At 36.5% G+C, this 20,678-nt stretch overlaps 1 protein-coding gene and 1 non-coding gene across 2 annotated transcripts in view; both read right to left on the reverse strand.

Annotated features, from left to right (window-relative positions):
* LOC135078113 (dopamine D2-like receptor) overlaps positions 1 to 20,678 on the reverse strand; it is a 181,140-nt gene that overhangs the window by 60,694 nt on the left and 99,768 nt on the right. The gene's annotated exons all lie outside the window — the stretch shown is intronic.
* Trnap-agg (transfer RNA proline (anticodon AGG)) lies at positions 11,143 to 11,214 on the reverse strand. The gene has a single exon. It is a non-coding gene; the product is annotated as a tRNA-Pro (tRNA).

The raw sequence follows: 20,678 nt of genomic DNA on the forward strand, positions 1-20,678 counted from the left end.
TCCATTTGGAAGTAAGCCTCGTCTGCCGGATCACCTGAGGTACGCACGAAACGAGTTTAAGATTTTGTTATAACTTTCATTAGCTACTTTAAAAGTTTTAATACCTGTTGCGTACCGGAGGATATAGATTTTTCATTTTTGCGCGGGACGCGTGTTGAATTTTTGAACCCAGTGAGGGGTTATTTTGGTAAAAAAAGAATTTGTTTTGTTTTACTTCTGATTTGCACGGGTGCTTCTAAAGTGTTTACGATGTTGTTTCCGCACAACATGTTACATTTCATCACAGAAACGTACGACATGCTGTTTCATCACATTTTCATTCAAAATTGCTTGCTGTGTAAAAACTACCACGTCCACCCGAAGCGTAATATTTCATACAAAATATAAAAACCATCTCTCCTAAACGAGAAGCTGGCTTCTACTTTATTTGGGAAGGCTTTCCGGGGATTTCCATAAAAGGGGACTCGCTTCCAATAGATGGCCGAAAGCAAAAGGTCACTAATTGCACCATATTTCATTCTGTTGGTTGACACTACAATTTTGCAAGGTTAATTAGAATCTACGACGGCCGTGTTTCGCGCGCTTTCAAGTTAGGTTTAAGTGGAAAATAAGTGGGAAATCTGTCAGACGAGTAAACGGAGACAGAATAATACATAACAAAGGCTCCATATTAGTGTTTAACTTATTAACCAATTGGTATTATAATTTATGTTTATAAAAAATAATTATTTTCTTTGCTCGTAACAAAGTATTTTTTTCAGCTAACTTCATACCAAATTTTATTAAAATCGCTCCAGCCGTTTAGACGTGAAGAAGTAACAAACATAGACACTCACAAACTTTCGCCTTTATAATATTAGTGTGATCAGCAAGTATGTAGGTACTGAAATACAGAATACTATAGTAGTCTGAAGTTAGCTTCACCTCCGTTGAGTTTCTACACAGACAGTACCAGTTACAAACAAAATCTCTCGCAATCTAATATCGAATACAGTCACAAGTGTCCATGTTATCGAGTTATGACGCTCGGACCCATATCATGGCAGCACTGTCAAACTGACATTGGGGAAACGTCATCGATCTTCATTTGATTGAGGCCGGTTCGCTCTCGAGTGTAAAATTAAATTTGCATATGTGTGCAGTAATAAAGTTCACGTGTATTTTGTAACTGGTACAGGGGTTTGGAATTTACCTTACAAACACTTTGGTAGGTAAGTATAGTACCTGTGATTTTGGTAGGTTTGAATATTGAAAAGATGTGAAGGAAATTACGTTCTAGTTGTTTGGAAGAAGTCTAGATATTTTGAAACTTGGAAATATTTATAATTATTAGAGTTTTTCCTTACATAATCTTAATCGTGAGTCATCGTCAAATGTTGATATTGAATGTGATACGATAGCCGAACGGTGAATGGGTCGGACTGGCCGACTCGAGATCCGAGGAACGCGGGTTCGAATCCCACCGCCGCCGCTCGACTATTGTGGTGAGCCCACTCGTAACACAAGCTTATTTAACTTAACACGAGGGGCTAAAGGGACTATTAGTAATTTAAGCAATACAAATTGCTAATACTTAATCTAAAAAAAATGTGGAACAAGATCTAAAAATTAAATGTTTACTCGCGTTCAGTGCCTGCGGGTCTGTTTCAGTAACAATTTACTTAAGTACAAGCACTTTGTACTACAAAGGTTAAACATAAGCTTAGTGTAGGTATTGCCTGCCTAACAGATTACACAGTAGAAATAGGTCTAGCAATATTACTATGATACAATATTTTTTGCTGAAATAATTCTTTCCGCAATAACTAGATAAGACCCTGCACAGCCCTCCTGATAAACTTTCCTGCGATCTTCTACCAGATATTCTGCGATCTAATAGTAATATAACGATCAACATTCGGTAATTGGGAACATACCGAAGTAAATACACTCTAATACTACTATGTCCTACCTAATTCCACCAGCCCCCTTCCATAACCGGGGAACCAGACGCTGACATTCCATCAGCTCGCACTAATCGTTTCGATAACTCTTTTATAATGCTAACAGCCAGGGACTGGAATTCGCTGCCTGCTGCTGTCGTTTCCGAACACTACAGTCCGGACCTTTTCAAGGCAAGAGTGAATAGGCACTTACAGGGCAGGTAAGTACCACCCTAGACTGCATCTCACTTAACATCAGGTGCAATTGCGGTCAAATGCCTGCCTTGTCCTGCATAAAAAGCACAATACTTCTTCTCAGCACCAGCCCATATGTTGTCCCGAAGTGGTGGTAGGGCAAGTTATATTTGGGACGTGTATAGGTGTCCTAGAAAGGGCCTTTAAACTGAATAAACTATTTAATTTTAGTAAAACAGGACTAAACTAAACTACTCTATTTTCTTTCACTGTGGACAATGTCTGGTAATGTCATAACAGACGCGCATAGCATCAGTGTCGCATACATGAATGTTCAATTAAATGGTTAATCAGCACCGTGTAATTGTCGAATCAGTAATTCAATACAAGCAAATTTGGGTTCTCTGGGCTCTGTTTACTAGTTTCGGGGCACCATTTGTTTGGAGCCAGCTTACGTGATTTGATACGTTAGGTATTTGATATGTTTCTAGCAAATGTGTTTTCACTAATCGTTGATCAGCTTTGTTTGAAGGTCACATACGCCCATATTCACAAACATTACTATGAGGTCTCACAGTGCGCGTGGACGCATAGGGTAACACACGAACCAATCACAGAGCTCTATTCAACGCTGTACGTTCGATTTGCTGCTTCCCGCAAGCATCGTTTGTGAATACGGGCGATGGAACGCATTGTTATTACATAATATTTTATCTGCGAATGTAAGTATTGTTGCTGCCAATAAAAACTGGACATTTTGTATACCAAAAAAAATTGAATTACTTACTCCTGATTATAGTGATTTGTGCTTAACTTGTCTTTGGTTGTAAAGTCGTTAAGGATAGGTAACTATGACACTGATACTGACACAGTAAAATATCTGAATAAGGCTGAGTTGCAACACCTAACTTTGACCATAACTATAACGGTAACCGGTGCTTTTTGTATGGAGTTTCACAGATTTTTGACGTTTCTCAAAGTTTAAGTTAAATGGAGCCACTCAGCCTAAGTTGATTTTTATCATTTACCTACCTACTATTTAAACTCAAAATGATAATTGTTTCCTTAATAAAAATAAATACGTTAATGTTACAATAGGAATAGATACTATTAATTTACAAATTCACAGTTTCTATTGAGGAATATTACAGAATCTGTAAAGCTTAAAAGTTAAAACCCCGTCATCAGACCTCGTCTGCTTAATGACGTCACAATTTCCTGCGCTCTTTAAGTAAAAGCACTCCATCTCTGGCGCTACAGGTGCAATATCAAAAATTGTCGTTGCATTTTTCTGTAGTTGCATTACAATATTTAGTAAAAACCTTTTTCATTTAAGTGTCGAGACGCAACGAGGACTCTCACTTCCAGTTTACCTTTTCTTTTGCTGTTTCTTAGTAAAGCATTCGATAATTTAATAGATAAAGACTGTTCTTCTACAAGGTGAAGGGTTATGTTGAACATAACCATCCCCCAATGATTTCCATTATGATCGGTTGGTAGCTGCCTGTATCCAGCGCCTTCTTGCTACCTTGTGAGGTCGTCTAGACCAGACCCAACTGGTTTCAGTGGGTAGGTCTTGCCCTTCTGGCAAGGAGAGCCCTACATAACTCATTGATCCTCCCGGGCTAGTAAGTATGCAGTTTTGTGTTTTCCAGTGGAAAAAAAAAATCAGCAGTGGATGTCCTGTGGCTGAAATGATGATGATGAAAGAATAATAATAGTTAACACAAACTAGGAGGTAATATTCTTAAAGCAATTTTTGACTTTATTTAATGTTGTCTAAAATAGCAGTAAGTTAAAAAGCAATAAGAGCAATTATGGTAAAGCTATAAACAATATCTCTAGTGTACCTCATCCATCCTAACAATTAAGTTTTTCATCTATCTTCACAAACATTATCAGCTGGTCCAGATGGCGTTATGACTAATGATACACAAAATAAGAAGTGAGAGAATCCATTATTAAGCTTTTGACAAACGACGGCAAAGATTACTCAGCACTATGCACCGGCCATATTGAGTAGACATCGAGTTGTGCAACTCATGGAGGAAAGTGGAGATCAAGTTATACCGGTTCACTAGTTGGCTAATGTAATACATACTAACATTAATAAATCTGAAAGAATCTCATATTGTTATCGAGCAAGGTGCAGCTAAGATTAAGCATTCTTTAATGTTAATATCCTGCAGTTCATATTTCAGGAAGAAATTCGTTCGTGCAAGTCGGGAGGTTTTGCTTGGGAGGAAAGATTTGGTTTTCCTAAGTATAACCAGTCGATAAAGTGTATTTTTTATAACCATAAAGGTTATTTTTTAACTTTTCAGTAGGTATATTAACATTAATTACAAGAAGTGATATTAGCATAAGTTTGACCAAAAATTATAGATTTGTCCATGAAAATATTAATGCATTTCATGGTCAAACTGGTTCGATTACGAGTCAGATAAAATAGAAATCGAATAAAATTATTTACTATTCAAAACATAGCTTACATATCTATTTATTTTTGTCCATTCAGCATTCATTTTCCGAACTACTCGTAGTTCCCCAATTTTGCACGTTTGTGCCATTTTCTTCCTTTCTGATAATTTTATTCAGCCCTTGAAGCCCAAAAATGATAGGCCTGTTTCGGTTCGTATGGCTTCGTCTGTAGAATAATAAAGAACTAATATCAAATTCAACCCGTGAGCTAATCCTGTCGTATCGAGAATATGAGATCCCATCAAAAACAATACTTGTCAAAAAAACCAAGTCTCGCAACTCAGCTGTTCTACGGTAAAAAGTTGTGAGATCCATGTAATACCAAGTCCAGGCCAGGAAATCTTTAACGTTTTACATAAATTATTGACTTGGCCATCGCACTAAATAATTTAATTTACACGTGTTTTCATGCGATGGCCAAGTCAATATATTTATGTAAAACGTTAAAGATTTCCTGGCCTGGACTTGGTATTACATGGATCTCACAACTTTTTACCGTAGAACAGCTGAGTTGCGAGACTTGGTTTTTTTGACAAGTATTGTTTTTGATGGGATCTCATTTCTTTTTGTATTTTGTAGACAGCAGTTATGTATCTAGAAAACTGGACCGAAAGTGAAAAATTTTACTCGACTTGGCGGTTGCACTACCGTGCCCCCAAATCTCATTTCTTTTTGTATTTTGTAGACAGCAGTTATGTATCTAGAAAACTGGACCGAAATTGAAAAATTTTACTCGACTTGGCGGTTGCACTACCGTGCCCCCAAATATTTTAGTTTTTCCTAGATTCATACACCAAACACTACTTATATTCCAAATTTGAAGCTTCTAGGTCTGCTAGAAGTGCCTTAGAATTTTGATGATCGGTGAGTCAGTCAGTGAGTGACAAAATTAAGTAACTTTGACCCGTTATAATTCTTAAACTACTGGTTCAAATTGAATGAAATTTTAAATATACCGTGTCTTTACAATGCCTGCATAGCTAATGAAAATTCAGCCTTCTAGTTTTATACACAACGAAGTTACAGGCGGTCGAAAATGGCCTGAATTGCTTCGAGAAAAGGATGGTACGGCCGTGCCGCTTTTTTGCTCGACTTGGTGGGGGCACTGCCGTGCCCCCAGATGCTAAAGTAATGTGATCGTTTGAACAACGCGATCTACGGTGGAATCAAATATACAGGGTGAAGTACATTCCCCAAACATGAGACTATTAAATTAGGTTAAAATTTCAATAAAAAAACCTTGTACATACGACAGCATATCAAGATTAACACTGTGGCATCTCTTCTTCTTGTAATAAATGTTATTTTGCAATATAAATATAGTATTATGTGCTGTTGACTGTACAAGCCACCTTAATAAGGCCTGTTTGAATTTGACTTATGTTTTAGTTAGGGTTCCTAGAGTTAAAAAGTTGTTAGATCGATTTTCATTATATCAAACACGATGTGTCGATACGATAACTCTGTACGAGTACGATGTTTTATTCCATCGATATTTTGTGAGTGCGATGTAACACTTTGTTTCACCAAACTCTACCGAATACCGCCGAATTCATTTACCAAAATTATTCGTACAAAATTTCGTAACACACAAAACTAAAACGGAAATTCTTCATCAAAAGGGTAAAATCTAGTATTTTAACGTGGATAAATAATAATTTCATTTGCTGTTTTCACGCAATCAACTCACAATGAAACAGCATACAATTATTCACTTTAAACCAGCACACTGTGTAATTTATTTTTGTTCTCGTAATTAACCAGACATTGCAAGCTCTGTGAATTATTTTAAATTTTCATGTCAATTTCATACGGCTTTGCCAGGGATGTACGGATTGTACGGGCTCGAACTAAAGGGCCCCAAATAATAATAACTCTGTGAATACTTATTTACTTACATTCTAGGCTAAGTAACTTTCCAATTAGACGCAGCCAGGAGTTCACAATTTCACACATACACAAACTTATTTTCTAATTTTCATTATTTTAGATCTCATAGTAGAATGCTAGCATGAGCGAAAAAGGTAAAGTTAGACTCTAAAACACAGAAATGGGTAGGTAGGTATACATGTCATGTCAAAAGCACTATGATTCTCACTTTATGCTTTCTTCGGAAAAATCGATGCACCTATTATGTAGAGAAAAATATGGTAACGTAATAATTAACTTTTAAAAAAAATAAAACCGACTTCAAATGCGTGAACACAAAAAAAAACTAAAAATTAAAAATATTGCGTATAAAAAAGTTCATCCCCAATTTTCCACCCTTGGGGGTGAAATATTTTCTTCAAATTCGCATGAAACCACCCTTTTGATAATACCTATTCAACAAAAAAATAATCGTTCAAATTGATTTATAATCGGCGGAGATATTGCGTATAAAAAAGTTCATCCCCAATTTTCCACCCTTGGGGGTTGTTTTTTCTATTATTAAATTTAAATGGGACCACCCTTGAGGTATTACCTATATGCCGAAAAAAGATTTGTTCAAATCGGTTCATAATTGGCGGAGTTATCGCGTAACAAACATAGAAAAAAAAAAAAAAAAAAAAAACATACGGGTCGAATTGAGAACCTCCTCCTTTTTTGAAGTCGGTTGAAAATAAAGTGAGTCATTGAATATTCCGGCTATAACTACTTTTACACAATCAGCTCTTCTCATATTCAAATGGTTTTACGGAAAAATTAAAATAGTTTTGCGGAAAAAATCCCTGTTATTTTAAGGGCCCCGCAGTCTCCAGGGTGTGCCCTGTGTCCAATGAAAGTAAACTGGTATTCACTTTGTTTCGTCAGCTTTTGTGGACGAGGGTTAACAGGGGCGTTTATTCTGGTATGTATATACAGTCGAGTCGACAGCACATTTTCGAAACAAAATAACCTTTATTCCAACGGGATAGGACGCCACTGTGCTTTGCTTGACGTCTGTACAAGTTGGATTGTTTAGTTTGGATTCTCAAAGCTGTCTAACTATTATTTCTTTCGTTATTACAGTTGTTTAGTTTAAAATGAATTTATAAATTCTATCCACGTCAAGAACCTACAAATAGTAATAAAATCAAACAGAAGTCTGCCCAAAACTAGAAGTTACGTACAAATAAATTTCTCCGCCTCAGAAATAATATAAGACTTTCGTACGAAAGTGACAATTCCGGGCAAGCCTGTTCGGGAGCGGAATACTAAACAGCTGCGAGAGTTCAAATCCAAACCACATTATTATGTAACACTACATAAAAACACCATAAACCTGATGGCGTGTTACAATATGGCTAAGCCTTCCATTGTTAGAGATGTGTAAATTATTAAAAGGCTAAAAATGCAGAAATGGTTTGTTATTATTTAGGCTGATCTAGCTTCTACAGAAAACAATCAAAAGTGGCACCAAGTGGTTCGTGTAATATTACAGTCGACGCTGGCTAGCCAATTCCTTTGCTTGAACTTGGCTTGACAGGCTTCCGCGTGTCTAGATAGCCCAAATATTTTTGTTTCAAAACTTACTCCACTTAAGCTACTAAGTGTTTTTTTATAAAATAGGAAAACTAAGTTCTATCAGCTCAATTCCTGTTATAACCTAATACTAAAGAAACTGAATTGAACCAAAATATTACATTGTCACATAATTTATTCATATTTTTACCGTCAAAGAATTAATAAAAATGTCTTGAGGGAAAAATCCTTTTCTACCTTTACCCTAGAACCCATTACCCAATTCCATACTATACAAGGGTTCCCATAAATCATTGTGTTACACAAAGAGACGTTGAGTAATAAATATTATGTTCTATCGCGGCCGAAACATAATTTATTGGCCGAAACTTTCATTTTTCTTCATAAAGAATATTTAAATATGTACCATTATTGTTTCGGCTACCGTGTTTTAATAAAACCAATTACTGTCGAAAAATTCATTAGTAGATTGAAAACGATAGCCCAACGACAATGGTTATTGAAATCGCTAATAATAATGGACCTAAAATCTAAAGGTACTTCACTCATAAAATCAAATGGACCCCAAATGATACCATGATTACCAAAACAATACATAACAGGGAAACATCACAAGACAATTAACGAAATTACAATTTGGGATTGTACCGGTCGCATTGATATCCAAGGGCCGTTGCTATGCCATCCAAACCGTGTAAAATGAGAACAGACAGTCTTTTCTTAAAAATACCCTGCAGGGCTACTACGAAACGCTATTTACGTAGTTTCGGTCGGTCTTTTGTCACCGTTCCTCGTACTAGCATCTCGCTTTGCGAGACTTCGCATAACATTTTTCGGAAAGACCCCACTGCTTATAACTATTTGAAATTATGCTGCAGGCTGCATTTCAATATCACGGGGCATTTTTAAAGAAATATAGCCTACCTACTTTTTAAAGATAATTCAGCCGTTTTCTGCATTGCAGTCAACTGCCACTGCATATGCAAGAGCTGTAAAGAAAACAATTTTCACAAAAAAAAACAGTTTGAAGTTTTTTCTAAATCGGGGCAAGTTTTTTCTAATCCGCAGCGGGGCTTTGTTTTCATTATATCAGGCCTTTCTGACTATATCTTCGTCTCTCATGTGACGTATCTGAAAGCTTTGAATGACAGGTCAGATCTAACCAAGTCTGGTAAGTAATTCGAGAAACTAAAAATCACTATTTCTAATGGTGGATTTGACCAAACAAGAGTAAATATTAATCTCAGAATAAATCGTCAGTTAATCGACTATTTCCCATACTGAACCTGTCAATGTGCCAGTTATACCGGAAGTTATTCTCGGATAAGTTTGGTCGAATCGGGCCTAAATGGTTTTACTGTTCTATTTTCACTACAGTGTGAACCTTCGTGCTCTCTAACTCAATTACGCAAAGACGAAGTACTGCGGCTGATTTAGACGCGATCGGCATCGCAATTTGAGGCTATTAGGGGCTTAGGTTAAGAGGCCCTGGATATAGTCCTCGATAGATTTGGTGATACCACAGAACAATCGTGTTAATGTGGATGTGGAGTTTAATTAGATATAGTGTCATCACGAACTTGACATCGAGAATAGGTCTAGCTTTTAACTTAGTGCCTGTATGGGAGCGGCACGGGAGTGATTTTGACTTAATTATGACGTGACTGAGCATATCTGAAGTCTCGCTGACATTAAAATTTGACGTAAGAAGAAACACCCTTTCATGCTGTCCCGTCACTGACTTACGCCCGTATTCACAAACATTACTATGAGGTCTCACAGTGCGCTTGGACGCACAGGGTGACACACGAACCAATCACATAGCTGCTTCACTTAAGCAAGCATCGATTGTGAATAAGGTCGTGAGATAAACGCTTTCAGGTTCAAAACGACGTTTCCATACTAAATGACGTTTAGTATGGAAACGTCGTTTTGAACCTGTTCAACATGCGTTTAATTTTCATTGGTAAGGGGGATATTTTGCGCATTAGCGAACTTTCTTAATAAATAATTTAAAAAAATTTTTGAAGAAGTTTGAAATTGTTTTGTCATTTTAGATCAATGGCACTTTTTACAAAATACATGATATTATGAGTTAGATATTACACATGTCACAAAATATCATCGGCTAAATGATCAAGTCTTGTAAATCAATCCGGAAACCTTACAGGTTTTCCTCATACGTATTTTGTGGGTAGTCTTGTACGAAAATAAACGTCACCACAAAGGAATATTTTAGAAAGGGAAGGAAAATAAGGTTGCGTGTTGACAAATATTTATAACGCGTGACAGTTGTGAATTTATGTCTTAACGGATAAATTCCAAGTGGAATAGAGAATTTACTGTTATTTGTACAGCTTCTCGATTCATTTCTTAGAAATTTTAAGCATGTCATAATATTAATCCTTCTTCCATAGGTACAAATTAATCCACCGTATATGTATTTTTATTTGACCTCTTGTCATAAGGAAAAAAACAATAAAAAAATAACTTCCTAAGCCCGTGAAAGGGTTAAAACATACAATAAGCAATCAAACGAATAAGTAACAATTATTTCGTTATTGTAAGTAACTTGTTTGTGTGTGATCTGGAGAAAATATTTATTATTCGATAATTATGACGGGACAAATTGTAACTTGTTTTCAAAGGATCTCAACCAAGAAATCAAGTCTTGCAAGATGGCATTTGGCTGATCAATCCCAAAGGTACAGTCCTGAGTTTCGGTACCTGGCTTTGTACAGGCTACAACAAAGACTATAATCTACATTTTGTTGCAAACTCAACCCTGTTACAACTACAGAAGACTACAGTACTTAATCTGACGCGCCACCGTCTGTACCTTGAGGGCCTTAGATTAAAGGGTCAATAGTCCACAGTATTATTAATTCATTTGACCAAACAAGCAATCGGTAAATTAACATCTACCAACCCTTTCCGTCTCTAGAGGGCCGAATAGACCTCGAAGGTTGTCTTCGGGGAAATATTTGACCCTTCAGTTACACTCGGTTAGGAATGTTTAACAATAATTAACTGTATTGTTTGTCTTCAAATATGTAATCACAATTATTGTATCCATGTAAACATTTGGGCAAAAAACAATGGGCTCGTCCGGGATTTGAACCCGGGACCTCTCGCACCCTAAGCGAAAATCATACCCCTAGACCAACGAGCCGGTTGGTAATTGCTGTTCATTTCAGAATTACAAGATCGGAACATTGATATAACAGTATAGCTTATCGTAGGCAATAAAATGGTAATATAATATTATGATTACACTTGATTAATGTTTGAAAACATTTTTACAGTGGTATGTTAAGCCGTCGGCCGATTAGCCGTGTCAGGCGACTGGCAGCTCATAAAGTGTGACGTATTGTGTGTGACAGGACTAAAAGGTTACTGAGGCGATGGAAGGGAAGGATTAGAAAAATACTCGTAGTTACAAAATAAAATCAAAATTCATGTAAGCCACACAAGGAGCGTTCGCAAATCAATTATTAGACTCTATGATACTACCTTACATAAACAATCATATGTTTTACTAGAAAAAAAGAGAAAAAAAAGAAGATGTTACTAGCAGAAATTAAATTCAGCCTTAAGTTAGTGAACATAAACTTTACTTATTTATTGATTTTCTGACTTAATATTACTGCGAACATAACGGTAAACGTTTTCTATTGACTGAATGACAGCTGTACGGGAGAAAAGAGGGGAAATGTGACACAAATACAAGTCGTTCTTGTCATACTTTTTCCGCGACTAATGGAGGGTTAACTTTTCCCGTATAGCTGTCATTGCGTCCAAATCCAATGTTTACCGTTATGTCTGCAATAAAAGGCAGGTAATAATAAAACACACCACCAATCGCTATTTGGCACTAAATAGCATTGATTGCAACCGTTTAGCGGCCGTCGTAAACATCTATAGCTGATTTTAGTACGGGGGTAGCCCATAAATTCACGGGCAAAGATGCCCAATCAAATTTAAATTTGATGACGAATGGTTAGTGCCATGTTGAGAGGCGAGATTTATGAGCAATAGGGCGAGGGATTTTCAAATTATTTCCTGTGAAGACGTAGATCGTGAGGCACCCATTACGGCGCTGATGGCTTGTTTTGGGTTTCTTGTGTACCTACTCATCTGAAATTCAGTTGGAAAACTTTATTCAGCAATCATTTGAATCAAATCAAAAGGATGTATTCAATTTTGACCAGTTTTTTGGCACCAGTAAAAGTCAAAAATAGTTTTAAAAACCGTCCAAGTGCGTGTCGGACTCACGCACAAAGGGTTCCGTACCATTGATTTATGAAATTATGTGTTTTTTTTTAATTTAAGTTATTTGTATGAAAGATTACGCGGTAATAAGCGGTTTACGATTTACGAGGTACTAAAAAACTACTTACTAGATCTCGTTCAAAACAATTTTCGTTTGTAGTTTTTATAGTAATGTACATCATTTATGTTTTTTTTAGATTTTTGTTTTCTTATTTTAGAAGTTAGAGGGGGGGGGGACCAACTTTTTTCCACTTTGGAAGCGTCTGTCACGCAAACTATTCGGTTTAGAAAAAAATATTTTAGAAACCTCGATATCATTTTTGAAGACGTATAGATACCCCAATCGTATGGGTTTGATGAAAAAAAAATTGAGTTTCAGTTCTAAGTAGGTATGGGGAGTCCTCAATATTTTTTTTTATTTTTTATTTATGCAACAAAATCTTAATGCGGTTCACAGAATACATCTACCTAACTACCAAGTTTCAACAGTATAGCTCTTATAGTTTCGGGAAAAAATGGCTGTGATATACAGACGGACAGACAGACAGATATGACGAATCTATACCTAAGGGTTCCGTTTTTTGCCATTTGGCTACGGAACCCTTAAAATGGAACCTAGCCTTTAATACACTTTACATGTATCTATAACTTTTGGGCCCTACCAGCTTCGCAAAAAACATATGGCAAGTGCTGAGAAGAAACGCCAGAACAAACTAAGAGGGCTGAGATTCTTTTTATTAACATTTTTCAACAAAATTTTACGCAATCAACACAGCTTAAAGATTTATCTACTACATGTCTGTCAATGTATTCTTCCCATACCTCGTGTTTTATCCGATGTTTCTAAGCATTATTGATAAGCATGTAAAGGCTGAGAGCATCTCTTCCCGGCTCGTAAACAAGCTTACCCAGAAGAGTGCTAAATCGCCACACGATATAGGATCTCGGATGCCGCACGTGCAACACTGGCTTAGTCTAAGAGACTGGATGCTACATTATATTATTCATAAACTCATAATTTTAACAGAAAAAAATATTTTTAATTAAAATCCTGATCTTACGCAGACAGTATACTCTCTCACTTTTATGTTACCTCACTCACCACCTATGTGACATAATATAGTAAAGTAAAGTAAAGTAAAAAGTAAAAGAGTATTTATTACTAAAAGAGGTCACATTGTACAAATTATTCTGGCGGTCTCTGCACTAAGCAGGAAAGCTTGTATCGCAGCGGCCAATACGAAAAATTACCTTAAAAATGCTTCAAATAATGCTATTTTAATTTCCTTATTTACGCAAACGCTTGAAATTTGTGTTAATGCAATGTGTTTAATTTATCCATAATTTTGAATTATAAATGTTTGTATCATTGCCCTAAATGAGTTTCATTTAACTATAAAATTAGTATTGATATTAATTTGTTGTGCAAATATCAGCACGATAATAAATGCCATTCTCATAATTCAATAAAGCTTAAATTAATCTAGCCAATGATAACAGAACACAGGCTCTCAAATCCTCAATTAATTAATGATAAAATAAACACCATATAAATTATTCCTATCAGTTTTCAGATACATTAGTATTGGGCTTATTTATTATTTTGTTTCAACATTTAGTTATTTGCACATTATTATTAGCAATGTAAAAGTTATACAATGTACACACATTATAGCTAAATGTGCGACTCCAATATATTATGAACTGGATGAACAAGTGGATATTGACAGAAGTCTATGGACGGTTGAAGAGAATATTGTGATGCAATTAAATTTTACAATACTTCACACACTTAGGTACACACATCATATTCAATATAGCCGACCTATATTCGCAACACGTTTCCACGTTTAAATAATATACTCGTACCATCACAATTTCAAATCCAGATGATATACTTGTTAATTCAGCTATTAGTGTGCCGTACTGTAATAGCACATGTGTGAATGTGCCTAAGTTGTAAGCTTACGCAAAATGGAATCCGTAGCTGATTGTTCGTCGTTGAACAGAGCATGACGGGATCTAATACGTTTGATACGTGGAATAATAGCAGCCTAAAGATCAAAGTTTGAATTGTTTTGTTTAGCATGTTGCTATAGTTTCATAATAGAGCAGAAAATCTACTACAGCTATACTACACGAGTATTATAAAGCTGAAGAGTTTGTTTGGGTGAACGCCCTAATCTCAGGAACCACTGGTTCAATTTGAAAAAAATATCCTAGATAGCCCATTTATCGAGGAAGGCTATAGACGTCTACTACGGCTACCATCACGTTACAAAGAATAGGAGCAATGAAAAATGTTGCAAAAACTGGATTTTTTTTTGTAAAACAAGCTAATAACGAAAAATAAAGTGGTCATGGTCATGGTCTATCTGATAATCCTTTAAAAGTACATCATGGTCATTATGATAACATCTCATAGTAATTTCCAATCCAACCAGTACCTGTTAATCCAGGCAAGTCTCCAGTGAGCCAGGAATGTATTACACACGTGTGAACGTACACGAGGTGTAAGCTTAAGCAAAATGGAAACTGGAGCCGATCGTGTTATGCCTCCATTGTTTAGTAATGTGAGCGAGGTTTGATTGGACGATGAACGGTGAATTTACCTTATAATACGCGTAGCAATTTGATATTTTTAGAATATTGGCATTTCAACAATTAAAAGCTTTCTTTGTCAAAATGGTCATATATTTTTGTCATTGTGGAAACCAGATAGCAAATACGCTTGATAATTGAAAATTGGCCAAGAGCTTCCTCGTTGTGGATAAAAAAAAAAGTATATATTTTTAAAATAATTCCAATAATCAAGAACTTTCTTCGAAAATTTTATTGTATTTTTATCCTGATGAAGTCATTACTAAAAACACTTAATTATTTAAACGTAAAAAATAATTCTAATGTGAAAGGCTGTCCGCTTTCTATCCCTAGATCTAAGTTAAAGCATTTGCAAGATAGTCCAAATAAAACAGTAACTTTAATGAGGTAGGGTGACTGTAACTTTACTGAGTAGATATCAAATGGTAGGTAGTTCGAATAACATTTTGTAATTATAACAAAAAAAAATATTATCATTACGTCCGTGATCTATAAATCCGAAACATTACACAGTTCTGTTAATCTCAAATAACATTATGTAGTAAATAAACACTATATTGAAACACGGGAGCGGGTTTTCCACAGACTAACTTTTATTTTTAAATAGCATAGACAAGACAGAAGCCAGGTACACATAAATATACAGCCTACATTGGATGGCGCTAGTGTTTATAATAAATTATTTTGATATAGATCTAACACACTACCACATTACATACCCACAATAAGACTTTATTACATTACATTTCAATAGACATATCAGAATGCTCATCATGTCATGGCTTATCAATTTGAGCTGTGCCTGAAATGCTTCGCGCACTGTCGCACCGAATGAAAAATGTCGCTCGTCGCCGGCATACCCAATCGCGTAAACATGGCTCGTGTGGTTCGGGAATTCACAGTACACCGCTCTGCCTATGAAACAATGACCGTTTTCACTAGCCGAAACGGCGGTGGTACGCTGACGTCACAAAAGGTGACGTCGCAAATAATGTGTGATATACGGCTCTCGCATGCAATAACTCCTGTGGTTGCAGCGGTGGGAACGATATGTAGGAATAAATAACACTAATCGCCTTAAACAATTGCGACTAAATAAGGCCCAGTTTCCACCAAAGCGACGAAGAGAGAAGACGAGAAGAGATGCGGTTTGAATATCTAATCAAATTTTATTATTTCCTCATCTCCTGATATTCAAAATACATCTCCCCTTGTCTCCTCTCCTCTCTGTTTTGATAGAAACTGGACCTAATAGTTTTTATACTTTTCATCCACGAAGATGCGCTCCACCAATTTTGCGAGGGAAGCGCGGGCTGCAGGGAGTTTGATCCGAGCAATCCGAGCTTCATTATTGTAGTGTGCGACGTGTGCACTCATGGATAATTTTAGCGAGTACCGATAACACTCAAACATTAGCGGAAGAATGGTGGGGCGCGTCTTCGTGGATGAAACGATCTATATCTGACTCATCAATCAATAAGATGGATCCTAATGCCTATATGGATCTTGCCATCTATTGAAATATCAATGGAGAGTCCAAATGTAGGTACAAAAGCTACAGCGCATGTAAAATTTCAAACTGAAACATTGGTCGTAATCCTGAATTTCAAAACGTGAAATACCCATCGATCATAAAATATATTTGTTCTCGTATCAGAGAGTAAGCTTAGCATAATATCGCACCCTTCCTGGAATAAGTACGCAAGTGAAAAATGCCAACTTTTCAGGAGCGTAAAAAAACTGTTTTAAAAATGTATTACCATTATAAAAAATATGTGTTATGCATCAAAAGATAGCTAAAAATGTCTGTGAGGGGCCTATGTATTTATATTTAAAATACACTTAATAGGTTTTGAGAAAAACGTAAAAAAGAGCGTTGCGTACTTATTCCGCGAAACAAATTTTAACACTTGTTGTTGTAATTATGAATATTGCATTGTTGACATGTTAAAGAATACTTGCTGTTTGGTATTATTGCTGATAACTATTTATTGGCGTTCAGATTTAGTCGTGCATTCAACGTGTAAGTGTGGTTTACGTAGTTTTTCCTCGAACTATTCGTAATTAAATAAATTCGTAAAAAGGATAACGTACTTTTACCTTGTGAAATATTACATTACTTATGGTAGTATTTAAAATTATAGCTTTATTCAAAATAAAAATGTTACAATATTTTTGCGTAACAATGTTATAATTTTCGGAAATTGCATTTTTAGGGAGAGACCAGCTATCAAAAGGACTAATGCCCGTTTTCACCATCAATCCCTAATTTGTAAGTGACCCCTATGGTAATACATAACAGGAATTTGGTTTTTATAGGGGTCACTTAAAAATTTGGGATTAATGGTGAAAACGGGCATAAAACTCATATTACTCATTTATTTTTGCAAGTAGACTTTTATAAAGCACTGATAGTTTTACACTCCCCAGTATAAACCCTACCACTGCTTCAGGACATTTTTTTTACGGTAACGGTAGATAGATTTAAGTTGTAAAATTACCATTTAAAACAGAAAATCCACAATCACCATTTGCAGACACCAAACCGAGGAATGAACTGCCGTTTGCAGTATTTGCGGACCAATACGATCTACAATCTTTCAAGAGGAGACTCTAATACCTTAAAGAATATCAACGCACCTGTAACTCACCGAGGAGCGGGTGTCTATGGGCGGCGGGTAATCACTTACCATCAGGTGATTTGTCTGCTCGTTTGCCTCCTTCCCCTAAAAAAACCCAAAAAAATAACCACACAGAGGTCCGTTTAGTTAGAAAGAAAGTTGCAGAAATCAGACCTGAAAAAGATTAACGAACACAGAATTTTTTTTTTATAAAACAAGGTACCTACCTGAAAAAGAAGAAGAAACAAGAATGACAGTATACTTCATGCGGTCGTCTGGAATAATACGGAGACAACTTGCGCACGATTGTATTTGATGCTTCGTGTTAAGGTTCGATTTATATTTCACTGAATAACGAACTGCTTGTGAGTGAACCCAGAAGCAGTTCTCAGCTGCAAGAAGACCCGAGAAATATTATAAAGAGATGAAACGTGTTTGCTTCATAGATGACATTATGAAGATGATCTTCAGATTTATGTGACAAAAAATGATTCGGATTACCAGTGCATTATTTGGAGACCGAATTACCGAAGAGTGCCGATTTCTATAAAATAATAGAACAATATTTTTATATCAAAGACCTTTTATCAAGAGCGGACTGGTCAATTGAAGCTATAATTCTATAATTTAATGAGAACTTACAGATAATAATACATCTGATATGACCATCCACCAGGTTACACATCAATACTATAATGCGAACAGGTCGCTGCCTGCTGCTCTCTCCTGAACACTATAATGCAGACCTTATAGGCACTTACAGGTAGATATCTACCATCTTATACTGCATCTCACTTAACATCACATGCAACTGCGGTGAAATACCTTTTGCTACCTAGTTCTGCGTTGAGTTTATGAAGTCAACAATAGAAGACAACAAAAGATCAGCTAGTGCTAAAGTAGTTTCATGAACCTTGATGGAACAGTCCAAGTATTGGGTGTTGAATGGAATTTGAGGACAGATTTAAATACAATGTGAATATACCACAAATTGCAACACCAATCATGAAACGTAACATTTTATCTGATACACTTTGTGATCAAACTTTTTGATCCCCTTGGCTGGAGTTTAGCTCCAAGTAAAGTCATGGCTAAGATTCTAATGGAAATAGAATAGAAAGTATTTATTTGTTTCAAAACAAAAACTTTGGCTGATAAAAAAATAATAAGGATAGAAAGATAAGTAACTCATTAGAAAAAGATTGGATTAAGATACGGCAGGATTTGATTCATATTGACAAAATACAGATATAGATTGGTATAGATAGAGAGAAAAAATACGTCAGCATCATCATTTCAGCTACAGGACGTCCACTGCTGAACATAGGCCTCCCCCAATGACTTCCACATCGCACGGTTGGAAGCACATAGTACGCAGAACTGACGGCCGATGGGCCAGCAAGGTTATGGAGCGGAGGCCACGTACCGTAAAACACAGCGTTGGGACATCCACCGACAAGGTGGTCCGACGACCTGATGAAGGTTGCTGGAAGGCCAGATGCAGGCCGAGTAAAAATACAATAATTATAATAAATTTAGCGATGCCTCTGTAAGTGCATTATACTGCAGCCGTTCACATAAGATCAACTAGATCAAGGCTGCTCAACTCCAGGCCCGCGGGCCACAGAGTGGCCCCCAAAAGAATTTTAAGTGGCCCGCGCATGTACAGTTTGAAAAAAAAACGCACCATATAAAAAATCCCGCCGAGCACAGTACAAACTAAGATCTCTCTGAAGTTAGCTATCAAAAATGTAGGTGGCCCGTCGTTAACGACTGAATCCACCGTTTGGCCCGACTCTTCAAAAAGTTGAGCAGCCTTGAACTAGATGAAGGGTTTGAAACGAAATTAATTGCTAAAAAACTCAAGTGCTCTCTGAAACCTGTTTTTCTTTTACTACGTCTTGAGCTATGTGCTGCTTTGAGTAAACTGGATGAAGCAAATGAGAAGGAATAATGTGAAGAATACCAACCTCACAGATGTTCGCACACTATGAACAGATTTTTCTATTGTGATCGCCTAGCCTAGACGAATAGGTGGAAATCTATTGTTGCAAATCGACTCAGCTCCACATTTTGGATTATCAAGGCGAAACCATTGGCGAGAAAATAAGTACACAGATATTTCAATTGTGCTAAATTGAATGCTACTGCTAAAGTAAGTAATGGGAGATTTACCAGAACAGCAAGTTACTCAATCTAAACAATTCATGAACAAGGGAGACGATTTTGAAGGACCCTTTCAAATTTTGATGTCCAAGGGAACAAAACTATAGAAGCCTATAATATTTTTATTGTCTGCATGACTACAAAAGTTACCCACATTGAACTCGTTGGTGACATCACTTACGAATCCTATAAGCTCGATCAGCCGGCGTGCAGCGATGGCGATCGATGCATTTTGTCTGATCGCCATCACTGCACGCCGGCTGACCAAGAGCCGACCTGTGAAGCAACCAGGATAGAAACTTTGTCTGAGCCAGGAATTTCATAAGGCCTGGAAAAATAATGCAATTTACTGGACAAATAGGGTCAACACTAGGATATAGAAGGCACTTAATGGCACTACATTCCAGTGGCAAGTCCAATCTGTGGAGGTCTGCGGAAAGCTGGCGTCCGGTCGATCAAGTACCATCTGAAAAGAATACTGACTGCTCATCGTACATACGAAAAGATGGCAACAGTTTTGTATCAGGTTGTGGCATTTTTAAACGTCTGACCATTATATCCTTTTGATGACAATATTCCTTAAAATACATACAAACTTGTGTCATTTTATAATTAGGGACGCACCGATTGTTGCTTACTGCTTTGAAAGACGTAAAGATACATACCTTGTCACGCTGGCAATACACGCAGAAGCTGATTAATGAACTCATGCTAATGGAAAGATGAATATTTATCACGATTACTACGATAACGGTTCACTGAAGAGAGAGACAGAATTTAAAATGGATCTTGTACTCATAAAGACCGATCATTTTACCACGTTTTACCACCATCATTGGTACGATTTTTTGCTAAACACACAGGATCTGATAGTCTTACAAGAGTATTTAGTGCAAGAAGTAGTGGTTCAGATACTTAAATAACTGAAACTAAGTTAATTTGTGCTTTGTTAATAACTAAATTACATCTAAATAAA

The sequence above is a fragment of the Ostrinia nubilalis genome, chromosome 14 (assembly GCF_963855985.1).
Source record: "Ostrinia nubilalis chromosome 14, ilOstNubi1.1, whole genome shotgun sequence".
Lineage (NCBI taxonomy): Eukaryota > Metazoa > Arthropoda > Insecta > Lepidoptera > Crambidae > Ostrinia > Ostrinia nubilalis.